At 36.1% G+C, this 24130-nt stretch overlaps 1 pseudogene; it reads right to left on the bottom strand.

The window, feature by feature from the left end:
• Positions 1-4050: 4050 nt before the first annotated feature.
• Positions 4051-23674, bottom strand: LOC113091767 (angiopoietin-2-like; annotated as a pseudogene).
• Positions 23675-24130: the final 456 nt, after the last annotated feature.

The following is a 24130-nucleotide window of genomic DNA, read 5'->3' as shown; positions in this document are numbered from 1 at the left end:
TATTAGCTCTTTATGTTCGCTCCTAATAAATATGCTATTAGAAAAGGAGAGTTTAAAAAAAGAGCTAAATAAATAATTAAACCTATTAACTCATGGCTTGCATTTCCTGTCTGAATCAAATATTTATTCTGTGCCCTGGGTCAAGTCTGTGCCTTGCTTTAATAGATTCTGTCAAGTTCTTTTTGAGGTGGAAAAAGAAGGAGACACCTCAGCTGTCAGAGTAGAGCTGGAGACTGAGCTTTAATTATACTAAAGCTTCAAGAAAGTAAGTTATTAATAAATTTGACAACTTTATTTTTTACATATTTACTTGTATTATCATAGTAGTATTATCATATTTACAATATCTATATACTATATGTCCTAAAGATAGAATCAAAAGCTAATCAAGTATTTGTTTGCAGCATTATTTTTTTTTAATTTTGTTTTTGCATAAATAATATATATATATATATATATATATATATATATATATATATATATATATATATATTATTATTATTATTATTATTATTATTATTATTATTACTTTTTTTTTTTAATGCAGCAGAACTAGGGATGGATTAATATTACATTTCTGTCTGATATGGATAAGCCAATAATTACTTTCGTGTTATGGACCATAACTGAACTGGAAGATATTCAGTACTATTATATATTATTTTATCCTATTTTGTCAAAATAAATGACAAATAAAACTGAACCTAAAATAAATATAATTAAAATCCTAACCGTGAATTTAGCTCCCATAACATTATAATGTACAGTACGAACAATTTATATTCATTTTGAGATTGTTTTAAAAGATTGCCTTTAAATGAACATTTGATTAAGATAAGCGAATTAAAAGAAGGGAAAACTGATACTTAAAAATAAAAAAACTCTGAGATGTCACAAATACTGTGCATAATGTTGTATTGGGAAAATTCAGCTTCGCTATCACAAGAATAAATTACATTTGAAAATATAAATGTAAATGTAAAATGTAAACTATTTTTATTAAATAAATGCAGCTTCGGTGAGCATAAGAGACTTGTTTCAAAAACATTAAAAAGCTTATCAACTCCAAACCTTTGATCTGTAATGTAATTCGTATTTTATCTGTGAACAGATGCCTGATAATGTCTGCTGCACATAAACACATCTAGATTGCGTTTTCACATGCATCACCAAATCATCCTGTCAATACGGCAGAATGCACTGTGAACAGATTGTTTTGTTGGTCTCAAAATGCAGTTGCGGAGCTCTTTTTTTATCTAATCTCAGCCCACTCTAGCCCTCCATATAATACGAATGCAAGGAGTAGGCATTATTGCTCTACTTACATCCTCTTGAGGAAGACCCCTCCTTTTGGAATGACAACAGCAGAATGCATGTCACAGTCGGTACTCTTTTATATGTAAATATGCTGTTAGAAATAATAAGCTCGAGTAAAATGAAATGGAATCAAGGCTGAACAAATGAAGTGGATGATTTACCATGATATAACATTCAGTTCGTTAAGAGTTGTTCTGAATAGCTTAACCAATTAACATCAGAATCTAAGAGACGAGATGAAAACAACTGAAATAAATGAATACAATATATTCTTCTTTTTGCATATACTGCAAAAGAAGCCACCCCCACCACAGAGAAAGACCCTAGACTTTGAAGTGCTAATAGGTTAGATCATTATCCAGCCAACGCTGACAGATGACTACGTTCGCAGATGCATTTGCAACAATATGTTCTCTATGTTTCAGCAGCATTAACAAGCCCATTCTGATGGTCTTCCAGCCTTTTGGACCATCATTTGTTAGTGCACAGATCTGTGATGCCTTATAAGCAAGTATCACACGATTCCCCCATCAATCGCCCTTTTTTCAGTCCATCATTCAGCCATCTGTTTGAGAAAACGGCATAAAAGTCGCCTAGCAATAGTTATGACTGACATGAATAAGTAGTTTAAACAAAAACAGCATGATAAGAGAGAAATGGGAGAACAGTTTCTTTAATACATACACATCAGTTCTTTAATACATACACAGCTTCTATTTGGTTCTAGAAACATGGTGTTGTGTGTCGTGAATGCCCCCTGCTGGCAAAAAGAAACATTTTGTCTGCAAACATGAGCGACAAGAAACATGCTACATGTAAACACAATGTTTGAATGCAAAAACCGGTCTCATTCGAGGTCAGGATTCTCTGCTCTATCAAGCCATTAGTATCACACCGTCCCCTGGATTCATTATGGCACGTCCCTGACTTCACCCTGTCTTCACATCCTATGTGGAACTGAGGCCAGACAGAGATTTATGTGTTGAAACTATGCACACCCTCCCTACTGAGCTTGCCTTCTTCTCCGTTCTCTTGCTCAAGGAGATGATAAATTCTTGGAGGTGCTCAAAGGCTCTTATGGTGTGGAACCCCCTGTCAAAGTAGGGCATCTCATTTGCACACTGAACCAAGTTTGTATAATGATGGAGTCAACAAACAATACATGCTCCAAGGCAAGGTTCATACCTGCTTTAAACCGGGAGGAGCCAGCTGTCCAGATCTCTCTTTAAACCCAAATATGATGGAACCACCCAAGTTTAACCCTCATTTCACCAGCGGTAATCAATCACAGCTGCTACTGGGCCAGTAATAATGTTGTGCTAGTTGTTATTGCGCATGAGAAATGTCTTCATCTATACATGCCTTACAGTATATTTATGACAAATGGGTGGCGAATCGATGCAGAATCTCATGTGAAAGAGCACACCAGGTAAGTCTTCTTGCTCTCTGGCCATGGATGAATGGGGTTGTGGACCAGAGCATTAAATCATGACAGTACTAGCATGGCTAAGTGCTGAGAATGAACACAGGTCAGCAGGCCAAGAGAGCCAGTCTCTGACAAGTGTTTTATAGGAGGGGCAGGAAGGGCCTTTATTGAATGATTCATCAAGTGATTGGCATAATGCCGGGGCTAATATAGACTCTTAACACGCTGCATGGATGGTCAATCTTCCACAGCAGCTTAAAATCAAACTTGCTGATTTTGCAATTATGAAATGGAAGAGTGCAAGCGACAACAGCACAATTATTACATTACAGTGGATTTGGAGCTATGTTCTAAATTGCGTACCAGCAGAGCTCTCAACCACATTTTAGCCTACCTGGGGTTGTGAATGCGAGGTTTGCAGGCTGGATTGAATGCAATAAAAAAGAAGCATGCCGCAAAATAATGTCAAGAAAGTTCTTTCTGTTGAGCTGTTGTCACAGGCTACAGCATATGACTCCTCAAAAGCAGATCTTTTTAGTAAATCAAGAACATTCAGTGTGACCAGTGTAGCCTGATACCCAAACAAATGACTTTTATGAACAGGTTCTTTTTAGTGAATCAAAAAAATGCATGCTATGAGTATAGTCTGATTCTCGAATGAATGACTGTTAGTTTGAGTGAATCAAAAACTTGTAACATGACTCCCAAATGACTGACTTCTAAGAAACTGTTAGTGAATCAAACACATAATATGTTTACCATTGTAAATTGACTCCTGAGCGAGCAGTTTCTTTTAGCCAGTCAAAAACATACACCACAAGCAGTTTTGTCTGATTCACAATCAAAGTTAATCTTATGAGATGTTTCTTTTTAGTGAATCAAAAAAATACAGTCTTATTACCAAATGAACAAGCAGTTTAATGAATAGTTCAAATAGATCCGTCGTTGAACCCTTCAGTGAACCGAATCAATCAGACTGTTTACTGAATCATTATCTGGCTTACATACTGATCTACAACTTTTTCATAAGTTATTGTTTTCAGTCACTTTAGTATCGTGTTCCTTTCTTTTTGATTCAACATTTTTATCATTATTTCATACAGTACGTTTATCATAAAACATGTACAAAATTGTAATGACTGAATATTCATATAGGCCTATACTGTATAGAAGACTTGAACAGACTTCTTTATGAAAGACTGATTTGATGTCTGTTACAAATGAATATTTATGATAAAAGGTATGCTTTTAAAACGTACACCTGTTGTAGTGTCTTGAGCACTTTTGTAGAGGAATTCTCTCTTAAACCCTTTATAAGCACTAGAATGGGAGAAGAAATCTCAGGAGAGCCGATGTTCCACTGGATGGAAAAGGTTATTGTTTTACCAGACGGACATTGGGCTCAAACAACAAATGTAAGCACTGATCAGCCATTCCAGTTCATTGCATTTTCAGAAGAGCTTTGCTATACAGGGAGATAAAACATTTATGGCACAATATGTGTCTGTTTTGCCAGACTAAACAATCAAAACGGAGACAGATTGAATGGCCACAATGACATGGGCACAAGCTGTCCAATGCATGAGTTGTCCATCTTTTTCATTGGTGTCACCTCACCAGCTTGTTTGGATGATTTGGCTGTCAGTAAAGTCAAATGACCAATTTGTGAGAGTCTCTTCCTGCTTTTAGATGTCCACAGGCCGTATCATCATAGTGGTCATAGTCACCATCCAGCTGGGCCCTTTCCAGTAGTACCACTTTATACAGTTATACCGTATCACATTGGAGTTTCCAGAATAGTATATACCATTGAGATTGGATGGACCACAAGCTTCAAACCACCACCCTGCAGGGACAAAAGGCAAGTGATTTGCATAATCTAATTAATATTCATTAGCCAAACAATTGCAATACAGTCAGTTTTATTTTAATATTATTTATATACTATTATTGTATGTATTAATATTTCGAAAACTAAAATATAAATATAAACATTTATATTTATCTTTATTTATTTTATTTATTTAGCTGCCAAGGCAACATTTCAAAAATTTTCATCTAATATTTACATTTTTAATTAAACTTTCTTTCTAATAATAATTTCAGTTTTAGTTAAAGAAATAGTTCATTCAAAAATTGAAAATTAGCTAAAAACTCACCCTCTGGCCATCCAAATGTAAATGAGCTTGTTTCTCATCAGAACAAATTTGGAGAAATTTAGCATTCCATCCCTTGCTCACCAATGGATCCTCTGAGTAAATGGGTGCCGTCAGAATGAGAGTCCAAACAGCTGATAAACACATCAAAGTAATCCACAAGACTCCTTTCACCATTATTATGATGTTTTTATCAGCTGAACTCTTATTCTATAAGCAACCATTCACTCCAGAAAATCCACTGGTGAGCAAATGTTGTTATGTAAAATTTATCTTAAAGAAACAGGTGAACTGTTACTTTTATGATAAGAACACTGAATATAGGCTTTTTAAAATTCAGCCTCTGTCAGAGAGTATCTGCACAAGACTCGGCAGATGTGCATCACACTGACTTGGCATTGAAATAAAATAGCGGATATGCCTCAAGTTTGATCAAATATTTTGTACACAACTTTCTGAGTTTTGATTTATTCTAAGCAGCACACAAGGGATGGATTTATGTGTGTTTTGTGAGGTAGCTTACCTGTTGGAGGTAAGGAGGGAGCTGGGGTTTCAGCACCTCTGATGTGTGGCTCTGCTTAATTATAGTAAAAAGTGTCTAAGATTTAATACGTTTTTAACGAGATCCCTGATCACATCAGCCCAACCTTCAGAGTTTGTGCAGCACATTTGAGTGAGTATTGTTTTGTGATTCTGTCATAGTGTAATGCAGTCTTCAGAAAAGCACCGCCAACTGTATTGAACCAAACCTACCTAGCTAACACTAGTGGCTCTTTGAGGGGGAAATATAATAGTAAAACATGCAAAGTATGACATGACCCCTTTGATACCACGAGGGAAAAAAGTTTTGGCCATATTTTTTGGGACCAGTTTCATTATTTATGTCAAGTAATTGTGAACTGCTGGTTTAATTAACAGATTTTAGATACCACTACTTTCTCAGTTGGCATGGAAATACCTGATACTTTGACATCGTTGTAGTTCTTATTTTAGATAACATTGGAAAATTAGTTTTCATTATACGCTATTTAATAATTATGTACACTGTTAGAAAGAATGTAAATGTGATACCTCCGGTGGCCATCTGAGCACACTTGCAGCTACACTGGTCATTGTCCTGATCTTTAGTGCTAAACAGGGTTCCTGACTGGGTAAGGCTACTGGTTCGTCCAGCTGTACCACTGAAACCACTTGCATGAAGACTGAGGAGAGAAAGAAAAATACTGAAGATTTCAACATATGGATGGACACAGAAAATATAACACACAAATGGTGGTTTTAAATTGATTAAATGGTGAAAGTAATGGCATTCATAATGTTAATCTTTTGAAGTTTCTATTCATCAAAGAATCCTGAAAAAAATGAGGACCATTTCCTCAAAAACATAAAATAGCACAACTGTTTGCAACATAATAAGACATTGTCTTGAGCAGCAAGTCAGCATATTAGAATGATTTCTGATGGATCATGTGACAATGAAAACTGGAGTAAAGGCGGCTGAAACTTCAGCTTTGACATCACAAGAATAAATTAAAATATGAAATATTAAAATATTGCCACTTCTTACAGTATATGTTGAGTTACAGCATTATCTTGCTTAATGAGCTCAGACACAAATCCTGTTTTAGATAAATTAACTTAAATACTATACACAAAGGATCACTTTAACATACACTGTTTTTTTTATTTTTGTTTTACATAATCTTATGAAAGCGTCTAATGCATCTAATCTAATGCATCCACTGTTAACCCAGAAATTGGGCTAGCTGTAAGCCTTTATAAGATATGAGTGATTTTTCTTTTCTTTGAGTCTCTAAGACTCATTACTGTGCATTACAAAGATATTCAGCCTCCATTATCCACAATCCATTGTTGATGATATCTCAACACACTCTCAGAAATAAAGGTACAACAGCTGTCACTGGGGCGGTAACTTTTCAAAAGGTACACTTTTGTACCTATTAGGTTCTGATATGTACAATTTAAGTACCAATATGTACCTTTTAGATACAATAATGGACCCTTTGGGTACAAATATGTACCTTTTGAAAATGTACCGCCCCAGTGACGGCTGCTGTACCTTTTTTTATGATGCAGGAAGGACTGCAGACACACTGTGCCAGAGAAAGGACCACACAGCTAGGGACTGCAGGAGATTGTTTTGGCATTAAAAACATTTTTGCACCATAGGTTGCTTGGCTGGTTAATCCCAAACGGGCCCAACATCCTCGAGACCCTGCCAGGATTCTCAACACGCTAATAAAATGCACACTTACCATATGAGGTAAAGTAGAAAACAAACATGGTGGGATTTGGCAAGTGTTTGCTCAGCATTTGCTCTACCTGTTTACACACACACATACACACATTGGTGTTTCCATCTGATACACTGCTTCAACACTCTCTCAATTATTTATTTTGAGTTAAATTTAATATTTCTGGTTCTGGTTCATTCACTGTATAAGTATGCCTACAAGCAGTGCTGCATGTTTAATTGCATCCCTTAAGAGAGGTTTGAGATTTGTATAACTCAGAAGTTTTCTGGCAAAGCCTCATGCTTTTTTGAATTGTTTGACCTGTTTTTCATTTCTAGGCAGATCTGCACCTGGGATCGGCAGACAAGAAGCAATATTGATGGTGTGAGAAATGGTGGTTTACCCTAAATGTTGCTCGTCGTTTTGACATATGCACAAGTGTTTCTTATCGAAGAAAAATGACAAAGACAAGCCAAAAAAGAAATTAAACATGCCAATAACGTACTGAAAATGTAATTCACTCTGCAAATCTAAATGCTATTTAATACAGAATAAACATGGCTGTAATTAAAAACCTGAAATACTGGAGATTTTTATCTTCTGCTATTTTGTTTTTCCAAAGTCACTTGTATCCATCTAGGTATCATTTTTATTGGAGACTGGTTGGATGTGCCTGCCAGGCCAATTTTATCCCCAGCACTTTATGAAATAACTCACGTCCTGATGCTAATACATAGGAAGCATCTTCAAATGCTGAGCAGGAGTTTTTAATTTGGGAGAGAGTATTGAAATGAGTCTGGCGCTGGAATTCATCATGTAACTGTTTTGTAATCAGTAATATGCGATCAGTGGAGGATAGCGTTCTCCTGCCGCACACTGTTTTGCCATCTCCATTTCACTTTCCACTTGTTATCCATTTCAGTTAAATTATAATTCAAAATGTTACCAAATGTTTTCCTGTTGCTAATTTGGATTATTCAAACAAAAGATTATAGTAGGGAACCCTTCATACTTCAAGCAAAAACAATGCCATTAGACCAATCATATTGGATTGTATCTGACCTCAAATTTATCTGAAATTTGGTTGTTAAAATGGTTGTGTGTGTATATATATATATATATATATATATATATATATATATATATATATATATATATATATATATATATATATATATATATATATATATATATATCCTCTATTACTACTGTAATACAAGACTGAAACTATTTAACATTTTGATACCTGTATTTCTTATCCTCTCCGTCAATGTAGAAATGGTCATATTGAGAATAAGCCTGCTGTCCCTCTGCGTCTTTGAGGTGGACCTGGAGAGTGTAGTCCTTTGATGTTGTTAGCAGGTGGATGACATCATTCCCTAACCAGTGTTCTCCTGATGGATCTCCAAATCCCTATGCCATATGTGAAGAAAAGACCGAAAAAAAAAAGTTGCTCATTTTCATTTCATTTTAACTATCTTTGTCAAACAACATGAAATCATTAATTTCCAGTGTTGGGTAGTACACTGAAAAAAAAAAAAAAGTGTACGAATTACGAAACTATTTTCACTCAAATTGCTAGTAAATTTCACCAAATGTTCACAAAATGAAATAATATTTTCTTTAAAAAATTACAATAATTTACAATGTAAGGGAGCTGTGTGTAGTTCAGATTAGGTCTGAAATTATTATTTTATGAGTATTGCATAAGTATTTACATTGCGGAAAGATGCTTCAGAAGGACAATCCTGAATTTCCATCAGCTTGGCCCAGCAAATGATATGGCACATTTGAACACTGTGAGATTTGGTAGTGCAGTTGGGCATTCAAATGCTTCAGTGCACATGTTATCAGCAATCTAGAGGGGCTCCCCACTCCCATGCTCCATCTGGGGCCAAATATTTATCATTCACTTGTAAAAACATTTTCTTGGAAAACAACAAGGAAAAGAGAAAACAAAACTTGTGCGGTTCTGACGCCCTCCCAGAGCAGCCATAGCAATGTGTCTGTCGAAGTGGCACAGGTGAAATAAATTACCACTGTTTTTGCATTTAAAACTCAACAGTTTCCAAACAAATCATCTCTCCAGGATTTTACTTTTACAGGTCGAAAAACACAGATTTTTAATGGAGCATTACTAATAATGAACTCTCCTTATAGTCTGTAACTTGTTTTAAATAATGGACGCAGTTTGTGAATGATGGCATCCTATTTCAATTCAAATGTATTTTCTTATCATTTCTCTTCTCAAGACTTCAAATGACCCTGTGACCAAATTAACTTATCCTCCCAGATAGGGAGGGATTGCAGGTGTAACAACATGGGAGACATCGGAATGCAGAGACAGCCAATCAAAATTCTCTTCCTCAGAGAAAGGTCAATGGGGTCACAAACGCATCAGTATTCTATGGCTGTAGATGTCAGACACCATGCATGAGATAAACTTTCATCAGTGCAGGTTAATAATGTATGTGTTTTAAATGTTAGGCGCCTCAGATTAATGGTAGCAGTAATCAAGAAATCTCAATAAGAGATAGGCAGGCTCACGTGTAATTTATACAGTATGTCTTCATTAAAGGAGTGATCATACTTCACTGTCTAAAGCAAAATCTAGAAAAAATATTTTAAGCAATCTTTAATGATGGCACAAAATTAAATTCTTAAAGCTAGGTATACAATGTTCACCTCATCATATCATGGCAATATGTGGCATTTTCCAAAACATGATATTATGGAAATTTACCAGAAGGGGTTTTCCCCCCTTATTTTTCAAGATATTAGATGTATGAAGACCTGCTTAATGCTGATATCTGTGATAAAAACCTAACCTGATCAGAGACAGAGAATAGCATTCCCACAGCCAAACTGTGGAAAGACAACCACAATTCCTCCTAAAGCTATAACCTACGAATACGCTAAATTGATTACATTTGGAAAATGATCTAATTGGCAGTGGACAGGTTGCTCCTACCAGTTTGTATTCATTCCAGCCTCGGTTGAAATCTACTGATCCATCATAGCGATGCTGAAAGACAGTCCAGCCACCTCCTTTAGTTTTCATGTCACAGAACACCTGGTCAGAAACAACATCACAGAAACATAAACATGACCTAAATATGCAAATATACTTTGTAATTTTACACATTTAACAATAGAGAAAATGAAGTAGTATGAACTAAATGTAAATGAAACATTACTTTTCTTAATATTAATATTAGGGACAAAACTATGCCTTGCAATGGGTTATTTGATAAAAAAAAAAAAAACATACTGAGAGATCCTTTGCAAGGCTGTATTTTACAAAGGACAGCTGTGGTAATTTTCCATTATTTCATTATTACAGTAATATTTGTGTAAGAATTTGGTAAATAAGTTGCAGTTTAGAGATTTGACTGGAAATTCCCAGGATTCACCACAAAGCCCATATCAACTCATGAAGTTAAAAAAAAGACTTAATCAGGTGATCTCCACCAAAACCTTTACTGACCATTGATTTGGTATTGAACACAAAACAACTTAACAATTTACTGTTTTGTGGCAAAAACAGTGAATTAATATGAGCGATGAGCAGCAAAATGAAATTATAAAAGGGCAGCTCATTGAATTCCATTATCTGAATCCATCAAAAATAATTAAACCCAATCCCATAAAGGATTTTAGTCTCAAATATAAATATGTCTAGCCTGTGGGTGTCAAGTGAAAGCATTCCAATATCCTCTGTATGATTTTTCTCCAATTTTTTTTTAAAAGAACTATGCTTAAGGAGAAGGCAAAAAGCAATAAGATCTTCTTGGCAAAAAAAAAGTGGGATAACGTACATTTCCATCCCTTGGCGGGACTAGCTCATTTAGCAAAGCTGGTCTTAAGACATCCACTGTGAAACTTTAAACAGCTAATCAGGGTTTAAAGACAAAGCATTCTCATTAATGACATCTGTTGAGAGGTTGCTTTTTGGGAGAATTAATTGATTTCATTTTTACTCTGAACAACATATCCTTCTATTTGCATAACAGATGTGAGATAGGCTTTGTTTTCTTCTTCTAAAACTTTAGCTTGTTTCTAGCAGCAAAAACGTATTTAAAACATTCACGGTAATATAACAATAAGTGTGCATCACCGGTCAAGATTTTCCAAAGGAACCATATGTAATCAATAAACTTCAATAAGCACTGATTAATATTACTCATAAATATATTGATTTGTATTTCATTATGGAATTTGACCTCTAAATGAAAAGAGCCACCCAGTGTGTTTCCCTGCGAGGTGGCACTCTCACTCACTGCATTAAACCTTGTGTTGGCAGGAAGCTTCCGAACCTTTGCCAAACACCTGGCTCCTATGCCCACAGGAAATGGAGGGGAAGACCAATGAGTGCACAGAAAAATAACGAATAACAAAAGCAATTTTAGCCACATTTTATAAATGTTCTTCACCCCAAGAGCCTGCCAGAAATTAGATTTGACTCTCGAAGTCAAAGGCAAAACACAAACCTTTAGAGGTTTTCATGTGGTGCCGTAGGGCAAGATTCTGAAATAAATACGGGAACATATTCATAGTTACATGCACTGAGAATTGGCCTGAAGGAAATGTTTCTCTGACATCTTGATTTGGTTTTCTGATCCACATGACATTTTCATCTTCGCCTTTTTTCTAAGACTTACTGAAATTGCAGTTTATTAGAACATTTTGTCCTTTCATATTATAATTTAGTCCTCAGAAACAACACAAAGAATTACATGTCAGGAGAGCTTAGTTTCTTGAGCAATCAAGACACATGCCAAGCTTTACAAAATGGTTTTGTTTTGCATGAAACTTGAGAAACTTGAGAATATATATATATATATATATATATATATATATATATATATATATATATATATATATATATATATATATATATATATATACTCCATCAAAGTGATAGTTAAAAAATGGTTACAATCTACAAACCTTAGTTTTCTGGGTTGAGTTAGGAAGATTAATGTTGTAAATCCCACTTTCTGTAACTCCAGATTTGAATATCTCAGCACAGTCTCTGAACATCAACATCTCCTTTTCAACTGGAGTGGAAATATCTGGAAATACATGGGATATTATTAAGTTTGTGAAAAATAAATAAAAGTACACGTAGGTCCTTTTGGTATTTTGTTTGGTTTAATCAATTTTGATTTACACCTCAATCTTCCTGGAAATTTGCTTGAGAGACCACCAATTGGAATTTAAGCAGTGGCCCAGTTCAGAGAGACTCTTTTGTTCCCACTGAGCTGGTCGTATGCAGCTTAGCCTTTGGTAATGTGAATTTGGCACTAACCGTTAGAGTGAGTGACCATAGCCAGTAGCTGCTGCACTGTGTCAGAGAGTGTGGCCTGCTGTCGTTGGAGCAGTGTGCTGTTACGAGTGGAGCTGGCCAGTTCTCCCTCCAGCAGGCTGACCAGGTGATTCTGTCTGTCCAACAGATCCAACAGCTGCTGTTTCTCCTGCTGGATGGCCTCAAGCTCTCTGCTGTGCCTGGCCTCCATGGCAGCAAAACGCTGTTCTAGATGGCTAAGAAGAAATAGGCTGGTTCATATATGGCCTTGCTATTTGCATATAACAAGCTCAATGTTTTTAGAAAACTCTCTATACAACATGGTGGATTAACTTCAAGCTTGTTGACCTTTGTATACAATAACATCACCAAATTAACACGAACCATAGCATCTTTAAATAGTTGGAGTGAAGACAATAAAACATACAATATCAACATATCTAGTATGTAGATACTTGTAAGTTTATATAAATGTAAATAATTATATGCACAGTATGCGCAACTTTAGAGATGCATAAATCTTTATGAACATTTTGAAGACTAGCCAGAACTGAAATGGTTGGAGTTCAGTCAAAGTCCCTATGGTTCAAAATAGTAAGATTGAATCATTTCACTGATTTGATCTCATTCAGCAAAATTAATTCACTTCTATTCAAATCATTTTGTTCATTTCTTTCATTTTATGTTAGTTAAATTATGGAGTTAAATTAATCTGCAGTGGCTAATTTATTTATAAAGGAAGTCCAGGAATTATTATGTTTTAATATTTGTATTACGGGAAGCACATATATATGGTGCCCTAAACACAATCGTTGTGTCTTACTATATTGATTGTCATATCAAATCCTAATTTTTCATATTTCAGTCTGTGAATAGCTGTTTGTTGGTTCCCGCCGCTCTCAGCACAGACGACAGCCTTGAATGAGCCTCTCAGATTCCACATCACACACCTCTGTGAACCTTAGAGGCTGGTAGACCTGTGAACACCTGGATACTGCTGCCGTTCACAGATGGTGTGGTTGGCTGGGCTTCTCTATCAAAATCCAAATCAACACTCTGACAGGCTGTGTGTGTTGGCACCGTACCAAGCTCCAAATAAAGACAATAAATCCCACAGGCCTGATCTTTGTGAGTCCGACTAATGACTTTGCGGCAGTTTTTTATTGAAACGCTCCACCCACACATATTGAACAAGCTACTTTCAGCTAGTTGAAAGAAACAATCCCTTAATCTCTCTTTGCTTGCTGTTTCTGTTCTTCTAGCATGCATCCTTTCAAGGAGCTCTGCACTTGAGTATACCTTGTTAGCTGTCTGAAAATACACTAAATAGTTTTGTTTTTTTACGATGGCTGTTTATAGTCATCTACATTTCTGCAGATTAAACATTGCTATTGTTAAGCTGTATATTGTACGATATTGTAAAGCACCTTGTCTCAAAAAAATCTTAAGCAAAGATATTTAAATCCTAAATAGATTATCTTACTGTCCCATTTTTAGACAGAAAGTTTAAGTTTCCACAAAAAGTTTGCATATTTTAATTTGGGATAGCAGAAAGAGCCACACTTCCCCAAAGACCCACAGGGAAAGATGAAAACACATTACCTTGTGTCAAAGGTGTTCACTGCTCTGCAGCATCACTGTTTATTTGAATGCAGTTATAAAGTCATAAAATAGATGTGAAACAGGTGATGCTTGTTTGATAATAGTTTATTTTTTCGTATATGAAACAGGAAACACCTGGAATAAAAAGATACAATTTAAAATATCTCTTTTATCATTGATGAGATGATTTTGGGGCTGTTTACACCAAAAATTTAAATTCTGTCATCATTTATTCACCCGCATGTTGTTTCTGTATGTAGAACATAATAGCTAATTTTTGAAGAATATTTGGTAACCAAACATTTTGTTTCCCATTGACTTCCACTGTACGGCAAAAAATACAACGGAAGTCAATGGGAACTGAATCTTCTTGCTTACAAACATTCTTCTTTTGTGCTATGCAAAATAAGGAAATGCATACAGCAGTTTTGGAAGACATGTGTAAGTAAATGTTGACACTGTTCATTTACTCACTCTTGTTCGTCTTCAAACACAAATGGGGATTTTTTTAAAGAAAATGTTAATTCTTTGTCCCTCCACTGAAAGTCCATTCTACCAAGATATTGTCTTTTAGTTGCATATAAACATCGATCAAAGCACGTACACAGAGCACATCAAATATGGTAAACAGAAGTTCAAATGCGCTATAACAAACTTCATTGGGTCATGCACATTAAGCAAGTATGTTTTAGTCTCCATTTACAATATTTGATATATTTGATACATACTGTACAGATGGACATGAGGTACAATTTTATTGTATTTTTTAAAAAGGGCAAACAAATACTAAATAAAAAGAAGGCTGTAAAGAGGCAACGTGATGTAATTAATATTCATAGGTACTATTGCGTAATGCATGGTTCTAGCACATACACATTTTCATCGATTTGAACAAATGTTTATGTTTGAATATATTTAGAGGTATAATATCACAGTTCATTTGCATCTTGTAACACGTTTGCCTTTGTTTTCTGTTTCACAAATACGCATTAATTTACATTTGCAAACATACGCTTTTGCATTTGTAACAACTTTAGAGACAGCGGTCACGTACAGGTGGGAGTGACTTAGATGCTGCACATTTCCAGACGACTCACCTGTTTTTGTCATTGAGGCGGGAGACCTCCTGTGTTTGCTCTAAGAGCTGTATCTCCAGCCGGTTGGTACTCAGAGAGTATTCCAGCAGCTGGATCTCCAGACGACTGGTTTGGTTCAGCACCTGCAAACAGGCCCACATGACAGACAAGTGGAAAGAGAGATTACCTTTAAAATATTCAAAGACATGGGAGAATGAGGAGGCTTTTCTTGTCCAACTACTATGGTTTTCATCTTTGCTTGAATACAAATGTGCAGGATTTTGTAGTTAAATGTTGAAGGTTGGACCAGATGTTTTCCTGCAGCATTATGTATGCCAACTTTATCCGAAAAATATTTTAATGAGTTTTATTTAGGGTTAAAGGAAGAGCTCACCCAAAAATGTATGTTGTTCCAAATCCGACTGACTTTCTTTCTTCCACAGAACACAAAAATAAATAATCCAGAGACTGTGCTGGTCACACTTTTCCGTTCAATTACAATGTACTGAGTCTCATGCACTATATTCCAGGTCACATTACAGATTTGTGTGAGGAACATCAAAATGTTTCTGTATTTACTGACAATCTTCCACTTCAATAAGTTTTAAACAGCTTTTGATTCACTGAAACAAATAAATGAAAAACCATAAACGTTCACAAGTTGGAGAGCTCCTGTTCATTGTATTTGCATACAAGATTTCAGAACTATCATTTTTTGCACCACAGAAGAAAGAAACTTATGGATTTGGGGCAACATAAGGGTTTGAAAATAATTACGGATGGTTCGTTTCTGGGTGAACTGTTTCTTTAAGTTTGTGAAGCCATAATCAAGTCATCCAAACACTCAGAAGTCACACATAGATCAGCAGTGATTATCCCATCATGCCTGTTCCTTCAAACAGCTACATGTTTTTTCAAGCAGGTCAAACACAGCAAATATACTGTAAGCCCTATAACAAAAGCAGCCAAATATTTTTTCAGGTTGTTCTATGATGTCCACTGAACTGCTGACTGTGAAAAAATGAAGGCAAAAACATAACAGTGTGAAACAATCACTCTTTGAGAGGATAAACACTATATCTGTTTTAGTTGGGCTATTTTCACTGCCTCTCTGATTCTTTTCCAACACTACTCTGCATGGCCACTTAACCTTGCTTATGTTGGCCATGAATTTAGAGTGAAAACACACACACAGTATCCAAAATGAGCAGCAGTGCTTTGAGCATCAACTGTGATGCACTGAGGCCTAATTTTGTGAACTTGCTTACTGCAAAAGATTAAAAATTCTCAGCCATTGACCTCCAAGAATTTAATTCAGTTCTGAGTCGCCAATGCAAATTATTGAGCAGTTTGCTTATCATATAAGATGATTTTTCAAAAGATGATTTTCATGGCTGCTTGTCTTCTAAATGTGATTTAAGCAATCAGAGAAAAAGCAGCATTTCACAGCAAAGACAGTCTGAAGCTGCAGTTAGAACAGGGGTGCTATATGTTTGTCTGGATGCTGTCAGTCTCATTTGATCAGGCTCACCTGTGTCTCCACATCTGTCAGTTTGCGTGTGTTTTCAGCTGATTGGCTTAGAAGATTGGTTCCGATCTCCAGCATGGTGGCTGTCTGAGTGTGAATGACATTACGCTCCATCTCTGATCGCACATTCTCCTGAATATAGCTCTCCAGCTGTAAACATGACATTAGACACATCATCAAACATACACATACATCTCCATCTGCTAAGCTTGTTAACCTCACAAGAGCCTTTTATATTGTTTATGGTGTAATAACATCATTATGTTCTTAAAATCACTCAAATGTGTATAAATTAATTTTCTATAATAGTTTACTGAATACTTTTATATGTATATATATATATATCTTTATAACTTCCAATATACGTTGCCTCTAAGTGCTTTCAAGCTTGAGTCACCTCTCTACTGCAATCTTGGCACATTCCCATGTAAGTTATTATAGTCCCTGAGAGATTGAATAATGTTGATCGTAACTGTGTGTATAAATATGTATATTTATGATGCCAACAGAGACCAACAGTGGTAACACACTGATCCAACCAAACCAAAACCCAACTAAATAAATGCATCTGTTGATCTAATGCAGTCTCATCCCAAGGCGTCATATACAGTACTGACACTTTTGACATTTCGTCAACATCCTACGCACATGGCACCCTCTAGCGTCAATATTAGATGCAGATTATGGGTTAGGGTTAGGGTTAGGGTTGGGGTTAGGGTTAGGGTTAGACATTTATCTGTGTCTAATATTGACGCTAGAGGGTGCCATGTGCATAGGATGTTGACGAAATGTCAAAAGTGTCAGTATATGACGCCTTGGTATGAGAATGGCCTGGTCGATCTGTCGGTGGTTGTTGGTTGTTGGCATCTGTCAGTGTAGTGTGAATTAACCTATAGTGATAATGTTATTTAAACTTGAAAAGTTCATGAGAAGTTTTTCAACCGGCCAAAACAACACAAAAACAATCAATTTGAAATGCATGGTTGGATAACAATGCTAAAACAAGTACTGTACTGAACTATCAGTCTTACTGACTGTGCTTGACCCCCTCTCGGACAAATTAACTTCAGTGTACACTGAACAGTCCTAATGAGGCAATACAAATATGCCCTCATTCATCTTCAGTGCCGCTGTCCACATCCAAACAACATCCTACAAGAAGCCATGACACTGTGTGCTTCATACCACGTGCACAATACATGGTATCTTTCAGCAATGACTGCTTTACCACCTTGCTGAAACACTGATGAGAGCGCCCTTGGGTAAACTATGTTTTGTTCGATCAGTTTAATTCCACATTGACTGTGATATGAAGGGAGGTAAAAATAAAGAAATAAAAATTATGACTATTTATGCGAAAACTAGAAAATTGAGGGACCAACCATCTGAGAGTAATAAATAGATCTCAGATTGATGTGCCCTTTTTTTAAAAAAAACGACAAAAGGGAAGAGAAATCCTTTCATATATTCACTGTACCATGTAATTTCAACGTTTTTTCCAAGGACGATTTTTTGTCAGTCCCTAAGTACTGTAGGTGAGCTTCGCAGAAAACTAAAGTGGTATTGATTAAACCACCTTTAATCTGGCTGTTCAGCCACTTTCAGTAATGAACGTTCAAAGGATTTTAATTGAGTTAAATAACAGGTCATAAAAACAGAACTGAATTAAAAAGTGGCCAAGTCCATTTGTATTTTCCCATTTCCTGGAAAATGAGATTTATTATAAAAAGGGGCCAAATATGAATACTCCAGGCTCTCTGTGAAGCTTTACTGAAAACAATAGATGGGCCTACTCAAGGACAGTTGAGCAAGAAGAAGAATGATTTTATTGTTCAAGACTGAACACACATCTTTTCTGTACAATGGAATTTCAGTGATCACATGCTGTCAAGGTCCAGAAATGAACTACAAAAGAAGTTTTGGCATCACGACATTTGGTGATAAAACACATGTGAATCAGTTATGTTTGCTGTTACTAATATGCAACCTGCACTATTGATGCCATATTTAGTATACAAATTACTGTATATAGACTAATTTTCTGTTACTTTTTAGTAACTTTAAAGCCATGTTTACAATGAATGATAATTTTATGGAAATCAAAAATGCATTCAGGTTTGGAAAATAATAACCTTTCATTTTGGGTTTGAGACAATTTAAAGGAATAGTTCCCCAAAATGAAAATTAGCCGAAAATGTATTCGCTCTCAGGTCATCCTAGATGTGGATGAGTTTGTTTCTTCTTCGGAACAGATTTGGGGGTGAACTCTTCCTTTAATTCACAAAGGCTTCATAAGCAAGCAGAAGACCTGCCTTAGAAGATTATTTTGGATTAGAACGCAGTGTTCAGAACGGATGTTGGAAAGTTACAATTCCTGCCTGTATATATTCCATGCCGAGACGTGTTCTTGCGTGAAAGAAATGTGATTTATTCACCTCTAAAACAAATATAAGGTTTGTTGCGCAAATACTGTGACACAATAAGCCGGTTGTGATTCATGTATGCTTTTCTCTCTTTTCCGAACAGTGCTTAGATAAACATTTTGGGGCAAGAGGATTTGTGTTAATAGCTATGTTCATAATGGTTCCGTTTAGTGCTACGCCCATGTATGAATCACATTCTATACTCAAATCATCAATTATTAAAAATGACAGTAATGGCATTTATAATGTTTCAAAAGGTTAATATTTCAAATAAATTATGTTCTTTTAAACTTTCTATTCATCAACATTTTTGTATGATTTCATGTGGACTGAAGACTGGAATAGTGGCTTTGCCATCACAGAAATACAATAGAAAATAGTTGTTAAAAATAGGTATTTTAAATTGTAATATTTCACAGTATAACTGTTTTAAAGTGAGCATAAAGGACTTATTAGAAAAAATAATAAAACCGTACCGACCCCAAACCTATTCACTCTCTGTTTAATTTCTTTGATTCATTGAAGTGTCAACCTTTCTGAAGCAATATATTTAGTTAAATGCTGGTGTACATCGTTTTCTACTAAGTAATATGTCTTACAGATTTTTTCTCTTTATAAATGTATTTCATCAACTGTCACCCTAATTGCCCTCTCATAAAACTTTTTAAGTAACTTTTCCTAAAACGTATTGATTCTCATTTTTCTACTCTAGATATTTTTTTTAAAAGCTAAAGTTTAAAAATAGCTTCCCTAACACTTGCAGAAATATAACCTCATTCTTTTAGGATGTTGGCTAAAATCTGTCATGTAAGTGTAATATGAACACCTCCTATTGACCAACCACAGGATGAATGTGACTGAACAGAAGTCAGGAACTGAACAAAAGTAAATTCTTCAAAAAAAAAAAAAAAAAAAAGCCTCAGACATGTAATTCAGCATGCTTGTCCCCTTGGAATTTCATTGAAGAATATCCAGGATTAGCTCATGTTTTCTTCAGGGGGGTTCTTGAAGACCCTGGGGGTCAGATAATCATGTAAGAGTATGGTGTGTGTGATACAAATACAACGTCTCCAGTGTGGCCTCTGGCTGGAAAGTCTAGTAATGCATATGCAAAGCAGATCGTCCATGGTATTGAAAACCTAGTTCAGTTCACTCAGCATAGGGCCAGGGGTCAACGCTCTCCAATGCTCAGGAAACTGCTTCTCCTACCGCACACTGCACTCACTGAGGGAGTGAAATAATAATTTATACAACATTTGGCCCGCTTCTGAAAGAGTGTATATATGCATGTCAAGATGGTCTGTCTGGAAAGCTTTCTCTGAGATATAGTAACTGCCTTACCTTTTTCCCCCATACCTCCTACTGTCAGTTAAATGCATATAGTGCCAGATGTATGGCCTGTAAAATGAAAAGTGAGCCAACTCATGAGTGTTTTTGACCCTTTTTGTAATCCTTTGGCATTCAGGAACATTTATGTTGTGCACATATAAAACAAAGCCCACTCCATCTCCATATTTATGGAGCAAACCAGTTGGAGGCCTGAACAACGAGATAGACTTTCCAGAGGCCTATAGTCTGGGTGACAAACAGAGCAAACCAAAGCCTGGACTTGTAACACACAGGCCATGTGATTTATTTATTTATTTATTTTAGCAAATGACAGGCATATATTAGCAGTACTGGGTGTTTTTGCTGTTCAGAGGACCTACAGTAAATGACCGAATCTGCATGTTGTGATGTGACAAGTAATGACCTTATCTTTGAAACGTTTTGCAGATGGCACAGAGATAAACTGACTCAAAACACACAATCGATTTGAATTGCAATATCGAAATGATTGTGCCATAATGTTATCAGACTTTAAAAGGCCTTCACTGCAAAAACAACATTATCTCAAACTTCCAAACAATAATCTACAGGATTTAACTGTTGGTATCTTTAAAAACAGCAATACCCCTGTCAAACAGAATGCTTCTGAGATAAGCTTGAACTATGTTAGCCAGAAACACACTGTAACAACGTTTATCAGGAAACCAAAAAAAAAAGGTGACAAGTTAAATGGACTTATAAAAGGAAATCTATTATTTGATATGACAGCAATATTTTTATTCAAGCTTTGGATAAAAGTACTTGCTAAATGAATAAATGTAAATGTAGTATCAACCTGACTTCACTCGATTTCATCAGCAAAAACTATTTTTAAGGGGTGAGATCAGGTAGAGATCAGAGCAGAATAAATGCTGCTGTTTTATGTAGAACATTTACTCTGAAAATATGACAGAGAGAAATGGATCTGGCTCTTATTAGAGGCCAAATCCTTTTCTTAAAATGGTTTCTGATGCTGACAAACTGTCCGCCAGCTTAAAAAGATCTACGCATCCAGGAAATCTTGCTTAAACATGTTCAAGATTTACCTCTCTCTCATTCCTTCCCAAATTCAATAACCTTATGAGGATAATGTGTAATGCAGATTGGGACACATCTAGTGCATGTGTATAAATAATGCACATAAACTTGTTCTGAAGTGCTTTGGCTTCAGAATCCAGAACTGATGAATTAGACATCAAGTGGAGACCCAACAAAATATCAAAATTACTTATTGTACGAAAGTAAACAAAATCTCAGTACAATCAAACACTAAAATGTATTAATATTTCCAAGAACTCCGAAATTCTCCATGATGTAGTCTGAACAGGACAAATATTTACAATTTGGTTTCTAAATGTCTCAATTTCAACAGTTTCATGTTTGGCCTATAATTCACAAAACAAATACATTGTGGTCGACAAAACCATGTTAGTCTGGGTTGTATTTCCTTTCACAGCTTTGTTTCGCGGTTTTCAAGTATGTCACACAACCTGTCAACGTTCTACCAAGATTTATTTAGTTTTAATCATTTTCTTTTCTTTTTTTTTACATTTAAAATTCTGCACATCAGTTTCTAGGTCACTAAAACAAGCAGTTTTGGGACTCTGACCATGTGATCTGCTTTGTCATAACTTATATTGTGGCATAATTCCATAAAGTTTGATTGGATGAACAGCCGTTGACATCAACACAAACGACTTTTGTTTTCTACTTCCGTTTAAAGGTTAAGAAGCCTATTTATCTTGTTAACGTATCTTACTAGTTTTCATTTAGCACAGGGGTTCCCAAACTAAGCCAAACCACTTAGATGTAAAATATTTCCTTGAAGGACCACCTAAGAATTATTTGTATTTAAATTATTAACATATTTGCATATTTACGGTTCTCTGATGTCAGTTAATGAACACAGGGCATGCAAGTAAACATAAAATATTGAATCTTTTTTATGCTTATTATCTGAATTGTTTAATTGAGAAAAATAATTATAATAAATTATATATATATATATATATAGGGCTGCAGCAACTTGGCAAAAAATATATTATTATTATTTTTACTACATTTTATTTTGATATATATTTTATTCAATTACTTATCTTTTCATCAACACTCGAACACCCTGCAGTTCCCTCGCAAGCCCCCATCTAGGAAACCCTGATTTAGCATTTTTTCCAGCTGTACATGATCAGGACAAATCTGCAGCTTAATTTGCAAACCACTGGTGCTATAAAAGAAGAGAGAGAAACAGAAGACATAATGAGGATTGGGGGGATGAAGCTCATTCACTACCTTCTGCAGCCACTGTGTATTGTTCTCTGTGGCACTCTCTAGGGTCTCCAGCTTCTTTTCCTGCCAGGTGGGGTTCAGCGTGGGGCGACTCCGGGGCCGAGGGCGAGTCCCGCTGCAGGGAGTTAGTCACCTGGAAGTCCCCCGCAGGCCGGCACTGCTCCACCTCTGGAAGGATAAAAGTGTAGCGGCAGGGGCCATGCTGCACCTGGTGCTGTTGTCTTTCCGAGCCAATCGCCACGGCCACTTCTGCTGCCAGGTAACACAGACACAGCAGCCAGCCCATACCAGGAAAATGCTGACGGTAGGAAAGTTATAATCCAAGGAAGGATGAAATCGCCTGGGCAATCCTCAAAGCAGGTCGGATGAGAGCGCTTCACTCGGATTTGCACTTGTCCAAACTTTTCTGAAGTTCGGAGTTCAAGTTCTGCTTCTTTGCTCCTTTGCTCCTTTTTTTCCTGTTTCTGTGCTTGATGGGTAGATCCAGAGAGATCTTACTCTAAAATAGCACACTTGTAGTGCTGTTTGCCAAAGAATGCAGTAGATTTAAAAGCAACACTGTCCAGACGACAGCCTAGAGGGGGGAGATTCCCGTTTCCTATTCCTCGCTTACTTTGCTCTCAGCACAGCTCATAACCAGAAACATCCTCCCTGTTTATTTAACCTGTGAATTGTTTTTTCAGTTTCCCGCTCTGTGTCTGTGCTGTCCTCACTCACTCATTGCGACTGCCCAGGGTTGGAAGTTTTGAGTTTGGGAACTTCTGAACTAAGTGCCAGAGCTTTTTAACGACTGAATCTAACATCCCTTGTTTTGACACATAATCACTCACCCCACTCCTTTATTCTCCCTCTCTCTCTCTCTCTCTCTCTCTCTCTCTCTCTCTGTCTGTCTGTCTCTAACATACTCCCCCTTCCCTTTTTCAGCATTTTGAGATGGAAGCTGCAAAAAATGCCCACAACCACTAAAAACCCAAACAGAGAACATTCTCTTTTAATTAACCCCCTCCTTCTCTCACGTTCTACCCCCCGCCATCTCTTTCTCAGAGCAATGGCTTATGGGTCCACACCTGAACCGCTACACAGGAAAAGAAGCTGGACATGATGAGAGATATTAATGGGGATTAATCTGGGATTTTTGAAGTTTGGAGGCTATGATCTGATGGTGAGCCTAATTAAAGCCTAATTATGGTGATTTAGAAATTTGGCAAAAATACACTGAGGTCCAAAATTATGTAATCAATGTCTGAGAAAATCTGGGATTACATATTGATATTACAGAAACAATTAAAACATATTACATATAATTTAAGTAAAGTTATGAGTTTACATTTATTTAAAATAGGAAATAAAATGACATTTTGTTTGAATTATTATTTTTTTTTTTC

This window comes from Carassius auratus, unplaced genomic scaffold (genome assembly GCF_003368295.1).
Source record: "Carassius auratus strain Wakin unplaced genomic scaffold, ASM336829v1 scaf_tig00214282, whole genome shotgun sequence".
NCBI lineage: Eukaryota > Metazoa > Chordata > Actinopteri > Cypriniformes > Cyprinidae > Carassius > Carassius auratus.
The sequence above is the reverse complement of the archived record's forward strand: the minus strand, read 5'-3'. Positions and strand labels throughout refer to the sequence as shown.